The sequence below is a fragment of the Rhinichthys klamathensis genome, unplaced genomic scaffold (assembly GCF_029890125.1).
Source record: "Rhinichthys klamathensis goyatoka isolate OS25496 unplaced genomic scaffold, OSU_Roscu_1.1 h1tg000010l_1, whole genome shotgun sequence".
Classification (NCBI taxonomy): domain Eukaryota; kingdom Metazoa; phylum Chordata; class Actinopteri; order Cypriniformes; family Leuciscidae; genus Rhinichthys; species Rhinichthys klamathensis.
This window is the reverse complement of record NW_026606563.1, coordinates 1,906,237-1,916,523: the sequence shown is the minus strand read 5'-3', so window position 1 is coordinate 1,916,523 and position 10,287 is coordinate 1,906,237. Positions and strand designations below refer to the sequence as shown.

The 10,287-nt window shown below is 45.4% G+C and overlaps 2 non-coding genes and 1 pseudogene across 2 annotated transcripts; all 3 read right to left on the bottom strand.

Moving 5' to 3' along the window:
* Positions 1-3,846: 3,846 nt before the first annotated feature.
* On the bottom strand, positions 3,847-4,010 carry LOC130095339 (U1 spliceosomal RNA). Its single transcript, XR_008808091.1, has one exon. It is a non-coding gene; the product is annotated as a U1 spliceosomal RNA (small nuclear RNA).
* A 399-nt stretch (positions 4,011-4,409) lies between these two features.
* On the bottom strand, positions 4,410-4,582 carry LOC130095498 (U2 spliceosomal RNA; annotated as a pseudogene).
* Positions 4,583-9,861: 5,279 nt separating this feature from the next.
* Positions 9,862-10,048, bottom strand: LOC130095239 (U2 spliceosomal RNA). Its single transcript, XR_008808067.1, has one exon. It is a non-coding gene; the product is annotated as a U2 spliceosomal RNA (small nuclear RNA).
* Between the last annotated feature and the right edge of the window lie 239 nt (positions 10,049-10,287).

Here is a 10,287-nt window from a genome sequence, read left to right as displayed (position 1 = left end):
CCTCTCCCTGCTCCTTAAAATGACACCTTTGCTTTGGCTTTCGGATAAAACTGACATTTCTTGCTTTATTTCTTTAATTTCTTCACTAAAATCAAACCCATCATTTAAAAGATTAAAATACCTCTGTAATCGTTTTTGCAGCCCCATCATGCATCGATTTAATTTATTCTTTTTATTTTTTCCTATCTTTTTAAAAAACTGTCTTGTCCGTTCCTTCACCATCTCCCACCACTGTGCACGTGAGTCGTAAAAGTCTTGGAGGGTCTGCCATTGGCTGAACTGCTCCCTGTACTCACTAACTACTTCTTTATCTTCCAAAAGGGAGCAGTTTAGCTTCCACAGCCCTCCCCCTACTGTCACACCGGTGGGTAGTGAAAGGGTGCATGACAACATTGTGTGATCTGAGAAAAAGAGGGGGGTTAATGTTGCATCGGTTGGCAGGCAGTCCCGTGTAAAAATGTAGTCAATGCGAGAGGCTCTGGTGCCGTCACCACTGAACCAGGTGAAGCCCTCCTCTCTCTGATGCATTGCTTTAAAACAGTCTACTAGTTTAAAATCTCTAACTAAATCCTGCAATAAAACCGATGTTTTGTCAACCTTAAAATCATCTCCTACCCTCTTCCTGTCTTTCTTGTTTAAAACACAATTAAAATCCCCTGCTACCACTAGGGGGGCCCTACCTAACATGTGGGGCTGCAGGTCTTCTAAAAGCTCATACCTGTTATTTTTGTCCGTAAAACCATACACATTTAAAATGTTAAAATCCTTACCTAAAAAAGTCAGATTAGCTAAAATTGCCCGCCCATCCCTCACCACAGTGCTGCCCTTCACCAAAATGTTGGGATTGTTGATTAAAATAGCAACACCGTCATTTTTGTTAAAATTGGACCCACTCCAGATGGAATGTCCTGGGGTCCAAGTCTCCTCCCACTTCCTGTAATTTGTTAAAAAAGGCAGGCCACATTCTTGCAATAAAAACACATCTGACTTAAAAGATTTTAAGAAAGATAAAACGCTCTGTGCTCTTATATTGCTCCTCACACTTCTCACATTGATTGTAGAGATAGTGAGAGCCATGAGCAGTGTGGTTAAAAGGGTATGAGACATTTAAAAGCAACAAGGGGACTACAGAGATATAATTAAAATCATGTAATTTCTTGTTGCACTTGCCTTTCCTTTTCCCCAGAGAGCCTGGGATCAAGGAGGCAAGTGCTTGACGCCTCAGGGCTCACAGAGAAAACCTCTTGCGACTCCTTTGGCGACGATGTTCTTAGCTTAAAATGCAGAAAAGAGACTTCATTTGGAGATTCTGCGGGCCACATACGGTCTAGATCTTCCACGGGGGAACTATCTAGCCGATGCGCTACCCGCAGCTTTTTCTCCTCTGTTTGAACCAGAGGAGATCTCGCAGTTCTTTTCTGCACTTGAGCATTGGGGAGAGAACAATTTATTTCACTCCCACTAGTCGACACACTAGCCTCCGACACTGTTTCTAGGGAGGAAACCGTTTCCTCCACCCCATCCTCCATTTTGTTCTCACTTGTGTCTTGCTGGGGAGTGGTTCCCTCCCTCTGTTCTTTTATATTTGATGGCTCAACAATTGAGGCCGCCCCACTTCCTCCTCCTTGTCCAATCCCTGAGGCTGGCTGGGAATTTGAAATTCCCGCCAAAACCTCAGGGCCCGCCTCCTCCTCTCTTTGTTCTTTCGTTTGTTCTTTGGGTGGGGCGGCCATTTTGTTGCCTTTCAATTTGTTGGCAAAACTCTTAGGGCAATCTCTGTAGAGATGGTTGGTTTCACCACAAAGATTACACCTTCTGCCAATGGTACATTCTTCAAAAATGTGACCAATTCCTCTACACTTCCCACATGTTAATTCCTTGCATGCATCGGCTAAATGCCCCATTCTCCCACACTTCCTACACAGTTTAGGCATTCCTTGATAGTGAATGTAGCCTCTGTTCTCTCCCAACACAATCATTGAAGGTAGATGTTTCAGGCCCTGGTAGCCCCCGGCGTCTTCCCATTGTTTAATGGGAATTCGCCAGGAGCAATTCCAGATACCATCTTCATCTAACACTTTGACTGGTTGCCCCCGAACAGTGCAAAATCTGCCCAACCAGACACAAATGTCCTCCCCATTAACGGTTTCATTAAACATCCTGACAATCACAGTTTTTAATGAATTGTCAGAGAGTTTCTCCACAGTAAACATAGAGAATTGGGCTTTGCATGCATCAAATCTTTGCCAGAATTCAATTAACAGGGAAGCACTTTTGAAACTTAAATCAAAACCTTTGTTCAAGGGGAGAGTTACTAAGCAGTTCAAGTCATCAGGTTTAAAATTAAGGGCTTTCTGGATCAGCTTCCTGGAGAAGTCAAGACGTGACAACCCCAGGAGCTTACCATCCACCTCTTTAAATAAAAAACGCACGCTGTGGTGCCTCCGCATGCCGGCACGAGCAGCCGACATGGTGGAGACACCAACAGCTATTTAAAACAAAACCTTAAAAACCAGTAATAAATATATAAATAAATAAATAAATAAATAAATAACTTACCTTGGAACACCAAGTCGTCCGGATAAAACGCACTGTCAATATACCTCTCAAAAGTTTGAGGCTCAAGACACTGAAGGACCCGAGCCGGAAAAACCTCCAAGAGGCGATCGCTGTCTCTACCCTTGGACCAGACACTTGATCTTAGCCAAAAGGCCGAGAAGCGATGACACAATGACGCAGAGGCGGGGGAGCCGGCAAAAGCCACGCCCACCTGGGCCGCGGCGAGAGGGTCTAAGGTCGCCAACAAACAAGCTCAGCTCAGATTGGTTGTCACACCGAAAATGGATCACAACAGAGTGCACAACACGACACTCTGGAGTGCAACCTGGGATTTTGGATCATCAACATTCTGCCCTAAAAGTGAGCGGGCAGACCAAAGCGTACGTCGTAGAGACTTGAAACTCTGACGGATGCTAGTACCCGCCCGGTGTACAACATCACCAAGGCTCGCCCCGATCGGCCCCAGGGTGGCGCTGCAGCGATCAAAAGTACGAAATGGCTCGTAACTCCTCGACCGTCCGTCGCAGACCCAAGTGTCTTACATGACCGGAATCCTTGGCTCGGGCCGAACAAGACGCACGCCTCGGATTGGATGGTCGCACTGGCGAGATTTTCGGGTATTTTGGATTTTCTGAAAAACCTAGTTTTGCACACTAGTCCTAGGTTTTTTGCCCGATCTGACCCAAACCGGTGCAGAAAGATTCTCTGGAGTCTGACTGCCAACAGTGATCGTGAAAAAAGTCGGAATTTCCATTCGCGTTGGCGACCGGACGCCAAAACGTTGGGAGTTGGCGAGGCGGGCTTTACTTAAATGGCTATAACTCGCCAACGGAATGAGACAATTACACCCAACTCGGTACACCTGTGTACGGGCTCAGCCTGTGGTCACGTGAAAAGGGATGCGGCGACTGGCCACTTGGTGGCGCTGTAAACAGAAAAAACAACAACATGAATACGGCCATAGACGGCTGTATATCACATGATGTTTCACACATGCACAAGGTATTCATACCACATGATAGACCTCCTCATTACGAACAACTTTGCCTCCAGGACAACTGCTGTGAATCAAATCGTTTGTTAAATATTGGAGATTATTTGAAGAAGAATAAAACAAATCCATTTAAACAAAAAAGAAAAAACCTCCTTTCACAGAGGTTGTTTTATATCTCCCGATCAACCACTGCAGTTAAAATTATCTGGACTTCCTAGGTCATCAACTATCAGAAGAAGAAGAAGAAAAACATAAGTGGAACTTTAACAATCTGCTCTTTTAACCAGTGTGTCCAGGGGAGAGCGCGTACGCAGTCCCCCACTACCATAAATTATGCAGTCGAGATTCCCACATTTGGGGAATTCGCAGGGGTCAGCACAACCGGAGTGCAATGGCCGAGCCTCGCCCTGGGTGAACCACCTTCCTGATCATGGTGCCTCCCCTGCCAGGTAAGTATGAATTCCCATGCCTTCAGTCAGAAGCACCCTGTCCCTCTTCGCAATCCTCACCAACGGTTTGACAATCAAACACACACACACACACCCCTGATTCAACTCATCAGCTCGTTAGTAAAGACTCCAAGAGATAAGAGAGACATCAAAAATGTGCAGTGGCGGGCTTTTTTGTTGTTTTTTCATGCTCCGGCTCCGTGAGCCAAAAATCTATTTAATACGCAGTCCCCGGATAGTGGACGAATCAGATATTAAACGGATAGGAACAGAGTTTTTTTTTTTTACACCACGATTCTACCTTTACTAGTATAGTATATGATCACCTACAACACGACAATACACACTACTTCCATTAACACCTGCTGCCACATAACACCAAAACATTTCTTTCATTGAACACTTCAGGGGGGTGCACCGTTCCCAGAAGTACTGCAATACCGGGTCGATGCGTGGAGTGGACGGAGCAAGCCCCTATTCCATCTCCCAGCTCCAAAAAGCAATTTAATATATGGTGCCCGGGTAGGGCACGTATCAGATATTAAACTGATAAGAACAGATTTTCTTTCGAAAAAAGTTTATTGTCACAATTTTTTCCATTTTTCCCATTTCCACATTTTTTTCTTTTTCTTTCCTTTCTTAAAAATCACATATTTAAAACAAAACATGTCTTAAAACCAAAATGACAATTAACGGTTAAAAATCAGTTTTATGTTTTGGTCGTGTGTCGTGCAAAAGTCCATGTATGTTTGTGTGTGTTGTTTTAAAAGAAAGGTAAATGGATTGAAGTAAATAGGAATAAAATTATAAAACAATAAAACATGCCAAATAAAACATCTCCTCTTGTACAGGATCGGGGGTGAGTCCCTACAAAGATTGTCCATTCACTCCAGGTCTCCAGAACAGGCTCCAGACTCCCCGCTTCCGGTGCCCAGCGGAGATCCCCTCTCCTCCGGCCCGCTGGCCCGCTGTTCCCGTAGCCGGTGTGGTGAGGGTGCATCTACGGGCGGCCAGGGTCGGTGGCGGCCGGGACCTTCCCCGTGTGGCCCGGCCCCCCCATCCGAATGACGACGTCCGGCGCCTCCTGCAGCGTTGATTTTACCAGTTGCTCGCACGCGTGGAGGGGCACCGTAACGCGTTTCCCCACCAGCAGGTTTCTGGTGACCCAGATGGCATCCTTGATCACGTTTAGGGTGAGCCAGAGCGAGGAGAATTGGGGTGATGTAAGCTCCTTCAAGCCCTGACCCACCCCCAGGATGGCGAGCTTGTAGTCCACCTGGGCCCCACCCGCTGGCAGGCACGGGAAAAACAGGGGGCCGGTCTTGGCCCACAGGTCCCGCGCAGCGCCGCACTCCCAGAGCAGATGGTAGACGGTCTCCGGGGAACCACATCCGGACCGTGGGCAGGTGGAGTTTTTGGCCATGCCTCTGGAGTGCATGACCGCCCTGACCGGGAGGATCTCATGAGCCACCATCCACGACAAGTCCTTGAGCCTGTTCTGGAGAGTTGGGTGGGCTGCGTTCCTCCAAACGTCTTTGGCCTCACCTAGTGTGAGGCCTGGAACCGGACTCACCGATTCTCGATCCTGCACAAGAGAGATAAGAGACTTATGGTTAGTTAAAATGGTGGCATCATTTGTCTCTAAAAGATATTTCTTTAAAAATTTCTTAATAAAAAGATGTTCTTTTGACAGATTAAAAGACACTGGACATTTAAGATCAACTGGTAAAATTTTCAAAGATCTTAGGTACGACCCCATCCAGAATCGGGTCATGGCTGCTGTCTTGTGTTCTCTGGATGGGGTCAGGGCGTATTTAATGTGGAGGGCAGTGAAGCGGCTGCCTAAAAACAGGTGGGGGTCTGGGAGCCCTTTTCCGCCATTCTCTCTTTTTTTCTTCACCACTTCTCTTTTGAGTCGCTCCCACTTGGACCCCCACAGGAAATAAAACACTGCCCTCTCCAGGTAGATCAGGAAACTTCGTGGGGGACTAAAAACAGAACAGACAAGTAAAATCAGTGGTAAAATCAGGGCTTTAAAAATTAAGATCTTGCCTTCAAACGTCAGATTTCTTAGTCCCCAAAAGCCCAGTCTTTGCCTAACTTTCCCTAACATGTCAGTCCAGTTTCCCTGTCCTCCACCCTCTCTGTCAAATTTTACACCTAAAATTTTCAAATTATTGTCTTTAAAATCCAAATCTAGTCCACCTGTGTCAACGTTCCCCCACGGCCCGAAGAGCTGGGCCTCAGACTTGCTCCTATTGAGCTTGGCGCCTGAGGCCCGACCGTACCAGTCAGTCAAGTCCATTGCTCTTCGTACCGATAAAACGTCCGTTGCTAAAAGGGTCACGTCGTCCATATATAAAACGCAGGTTGCCGTCAGTCCACCAGTCCCTGGAATGTTTAGTCCTTTAATCCATTTGTCCCTTCTCAAGATTTGTGCCAGTGGCTCAATGCAGGCCACATACAGAAGGGGAGATAAAGGACACCCCTGACGGACGCCGCTGTGGATATTCACAGCTTTGGATAAATGCCCATTAACTATAATTCTGCTGACCAGACTGTTGTACAGCAGTCCTACCCAGGCTATGAACCTCCCTGGAAACCCCATTTTACTCAGTACCTTAAAAAGGAACTGGTGCGAGATGCGGTCGAATGCTTTTTCAAAGTCTAAATTTAGGACTACTAGCCGAATGCTTCTGTCTCTCGCATAACAGATGGCATCTCTGATCAGCACCAGGCTGTCCGTGATCTTCCTTCCGGGCACAGCGCATGCTTGATCCGGGTGGATTACGTCCTCTAAAACTGTCGACATGCGTGTGGCTAAAATTTTGCTAAAAAGTTTACAGTCAACGTTTAAAAGAGTAATGGGTCGCCAGTTCCGTAAGTCCGTCTTGTCCCCTTTTTTGTGTAAAAGTGAAACTATCCCTACTCTAAAACTGTCAGGAAGTCTTTCAAGAGTCTCGAATTCTTTGAAAACAGTCAGTAAGTCAAACGCTAAAATATCCCAAAAAGTTAAATAAAACTCCAGAGGAAGTCCGTCTGCACCAGGGGACTTTCCTCGTTTAAAACTTTTAAGAGCTTTGTGAATTTCTAAAATGGTAAAATCTTGAGATAAAATTGTACATTCACTGTCGACTTTCTTTTCTAAAAACTCTAAAACTTCCCTTAATGTGTCATTGTGAACTTCTTTGGTGTTGTATAGGTTTTCATAAAATACTTCAGTTTCCTTTAAAATTTCTTTTGTAGTGTAAACCTCCCTTCCTCCACTTTTCAAAACAGTAATTGCCCCACCCCGTGAAATAATCTTTTTAAAAAAATACCTGGTACACCTTTCACCTTCCTCTATCTCCCTCTCCCTGCTCCTTAAAATGACACCTTTGCTTTGGCTTTCGGATAAAACTGACATTTCTTGCTTTATTTCTTTAATTTCTTCACTAAAATCAAACCCATCATTTAAAAGATTAAAATACCTCTGTAATCGTTTTTGCAGCCCCATCATGCATCGATTTAATTTATTCTTTTTATTTTTTCCTATCTTTTTAAAAAACTGTCTTGTCCGTTCCTTCACCATCTCCCACCACTGTGCACGTGAGTCGTAAAAGTCTTGGAGGGTCTGCCATTGGCTGAACTGCTCCCTGTACTCACTAACTACTTCTTTATCTTCCAAAAGGGAGCAGTTTAGCTTCCACAGCCCTCCCCCTACTGTCACACCGGTGGGTAGTGAAAGGGTGCATGACAACATTGTGTGATCTGAGAAAAAGAGGGGGGTTAATGTTGCATCGGTTGGCAGGCAGTCCCGTGTAAAAATGTAGTCAATGCGAGAGGCTCTGGTGCCGTCACCACTGAACCAGGTGAAGCCCTCCTCTCTCTGATGCATTGCTTTAAAACAGTCTACTAGTTTAAAATCTCTAACTAAATCCTGCAATAAAACCGATGTTTTGTCAACCTTAAAATCATCTCCTACCCTCTTCCTGTCTTTCTTGTTTAAAACACAATTAAAATCCCCTGCTACCACTAGGGGGGCCCTACCTAACATGTGGGGCTGCAGGTCTTCTAAAAGCTCATACCTGTTATTTTTGTCCGTAAAACCATACACATTTAAAATGTTAAAATCCTTACCTAAAAAAGTCAGATTAGCTAAAATTGCCCGCCCATCCCTCACCACAGTGCTGCCCTTCACCAAAATGTTGGGATTGTTGATTAAAATAGCAACACCGTCATTTTTGTTAAAATTGGACCCACTCCAGATGGAATGTCCTGGGGTCCAAGTCTCCTCCCACTTCCTGTAATTTGTTAAAAAAGGCAGGCCACATTCTTGCAATAAAAACACATCTGACTTAAAAGATTTTAAGAAAGATAAAACGCTCTGTGCTCTTATATTGCTCCTCACACTTCTCACATTGATTGTAGAGATAGTGAGAGCCATGAGCAGTGTGGTTAAAAGAGTATGAGACATTTAAAAGCAACAAGGGGACTACAGAGATATAATTAAAATCATGTAATTTCTTGTTGCACTTGCCTTTCCTTTTCCCCAGAGAGCCTGGGATCAAGGAGGCAAGTGCTTGACGCCTCAGGGCTCACAGAGAAAACCTCTTGCGACTCCTTTGGCGACGATGTTCTTAGCTTAAAATGCAGAAAAGAGACTTCATTTGGAGATTCTGCGGGCCACATACGGTCTAGATCTTCCACGGGGGAACTATCTAGCCGATGCGCTACCCGCAGCTTTTTCTCCTCTGTTTGAACCAGAGGAGATCTCGCAGTTCTTTTCTGCACTTGAGCATTGGGGAGAGAACAATTTATTTCACTCCCACTAGTCGACACACTAGCCTCCGACACTGTTTCTAGGGAGGAAACCGTTTCCTCCACCCCATCCTCCATTTTGTTCTCACTTGTGTCTTGCTGGGGAGTGGTTCCCTCCCTCTGTTCTTTTATATTTGATGGCTCAACAATTGAGGCCCCCCCACTTCCTCCTCCTTGTCCAATCCCTGAGGCTGGCTGGGAATTTGAAATTCCCGCCAAAACCTCAGGGCCCGCCTCCTCCTCTCTTTGTTCTTTCGTTTGTTCTTTGGGTGGGGCGGCCATTTTGTTGCCTTTCAATTTGTTGGCAAAACTCTTAGGGCAATCTCTGTAGAGATGGTTGGTTTCAACACAAAGATTACACCTTCTGCCAATGGTACATTCTTCAAAAATGTGACCAATTCCTCTACACTTCCCACATGTTAATTCCTTGCATGCATCGGCTAAATGCCCCATTCTCCCACACTTCCTACACAGTTTAGGCATTCCTTGATAGTGAATGTAGCCTCTGTTCTCTCCCAACACAATCATTGAAGGTAGATGTTTCAGGCCCTGGTAGCCCCCGGCGTCTTCCCATTGTTTAATGGGAATTCGCCAGGAGCAATTCCAGATACCATCTTCATCTAACACTTTGACTGGTTGCCCCCGAACAGTGCAAAATCTGCCCAACCAGACACAAATGTCCTCCCCATTAACGGTTTCATTAAACATCCTGACAATCACAGTTTTTAATGAATTGTCAGAGAGTTTCTCCACAGTAAACATAGAGAATTGGGCTTTGCATGCATCAAATCTTTGCCAGAATTCAATTAACAGGGAAGCACTTTTGAAACTTAAATCAAAACCTTTGTTCAGGGGGAGAGTTACTAAGCAGTTCAAGTCATCAGGTTTAAAATTAAGGGCTTTCTGGATCAGCTTCCTGGAGATGTCAAGACGTGACAACCCCAGGAGCTTACCATCCACCTCTTTAAATAAAAAACGCACGCTGTGGTGCCTCCGCATGCCGGCACGAGCAGCCGACATGGTGGAGACACCAACAGCTATTTAAAACAAAACCTTAAAAACCAGTAATAAATATATAAATAAATAAATAAATAAATAACTTACCTTGGAACACCAAGTCGTCCGGATAAAACGCACTGTCAATATACCTCTCAAAAGTTTGAGGCTCAAGCCACTGAAGGACCCGAGCCGGAAAAGATAAGAACAGATACTACACTTGATCTTAGCCAAAAGGCCGAGAAGCGATGACACAATGACGCAGAGGCGGGGGAGCCGGCAAAAGCCACGCCCACCTGGGCCGCGGCGAGAGGGTCTAAGGTCGCCAACAAACAAGCTCAGCTCAGATTGGTTGTCACACCGAAAATGGATCACAACAGAGTGCACAACACGACACTCTGGAGTGCAACCTGGGATTTTGGATCATCAACATTCTGCCCTAAAAGTGAGCGGGCAGACCAAAGCGTACGTCGTAGAGACTTGAAACTC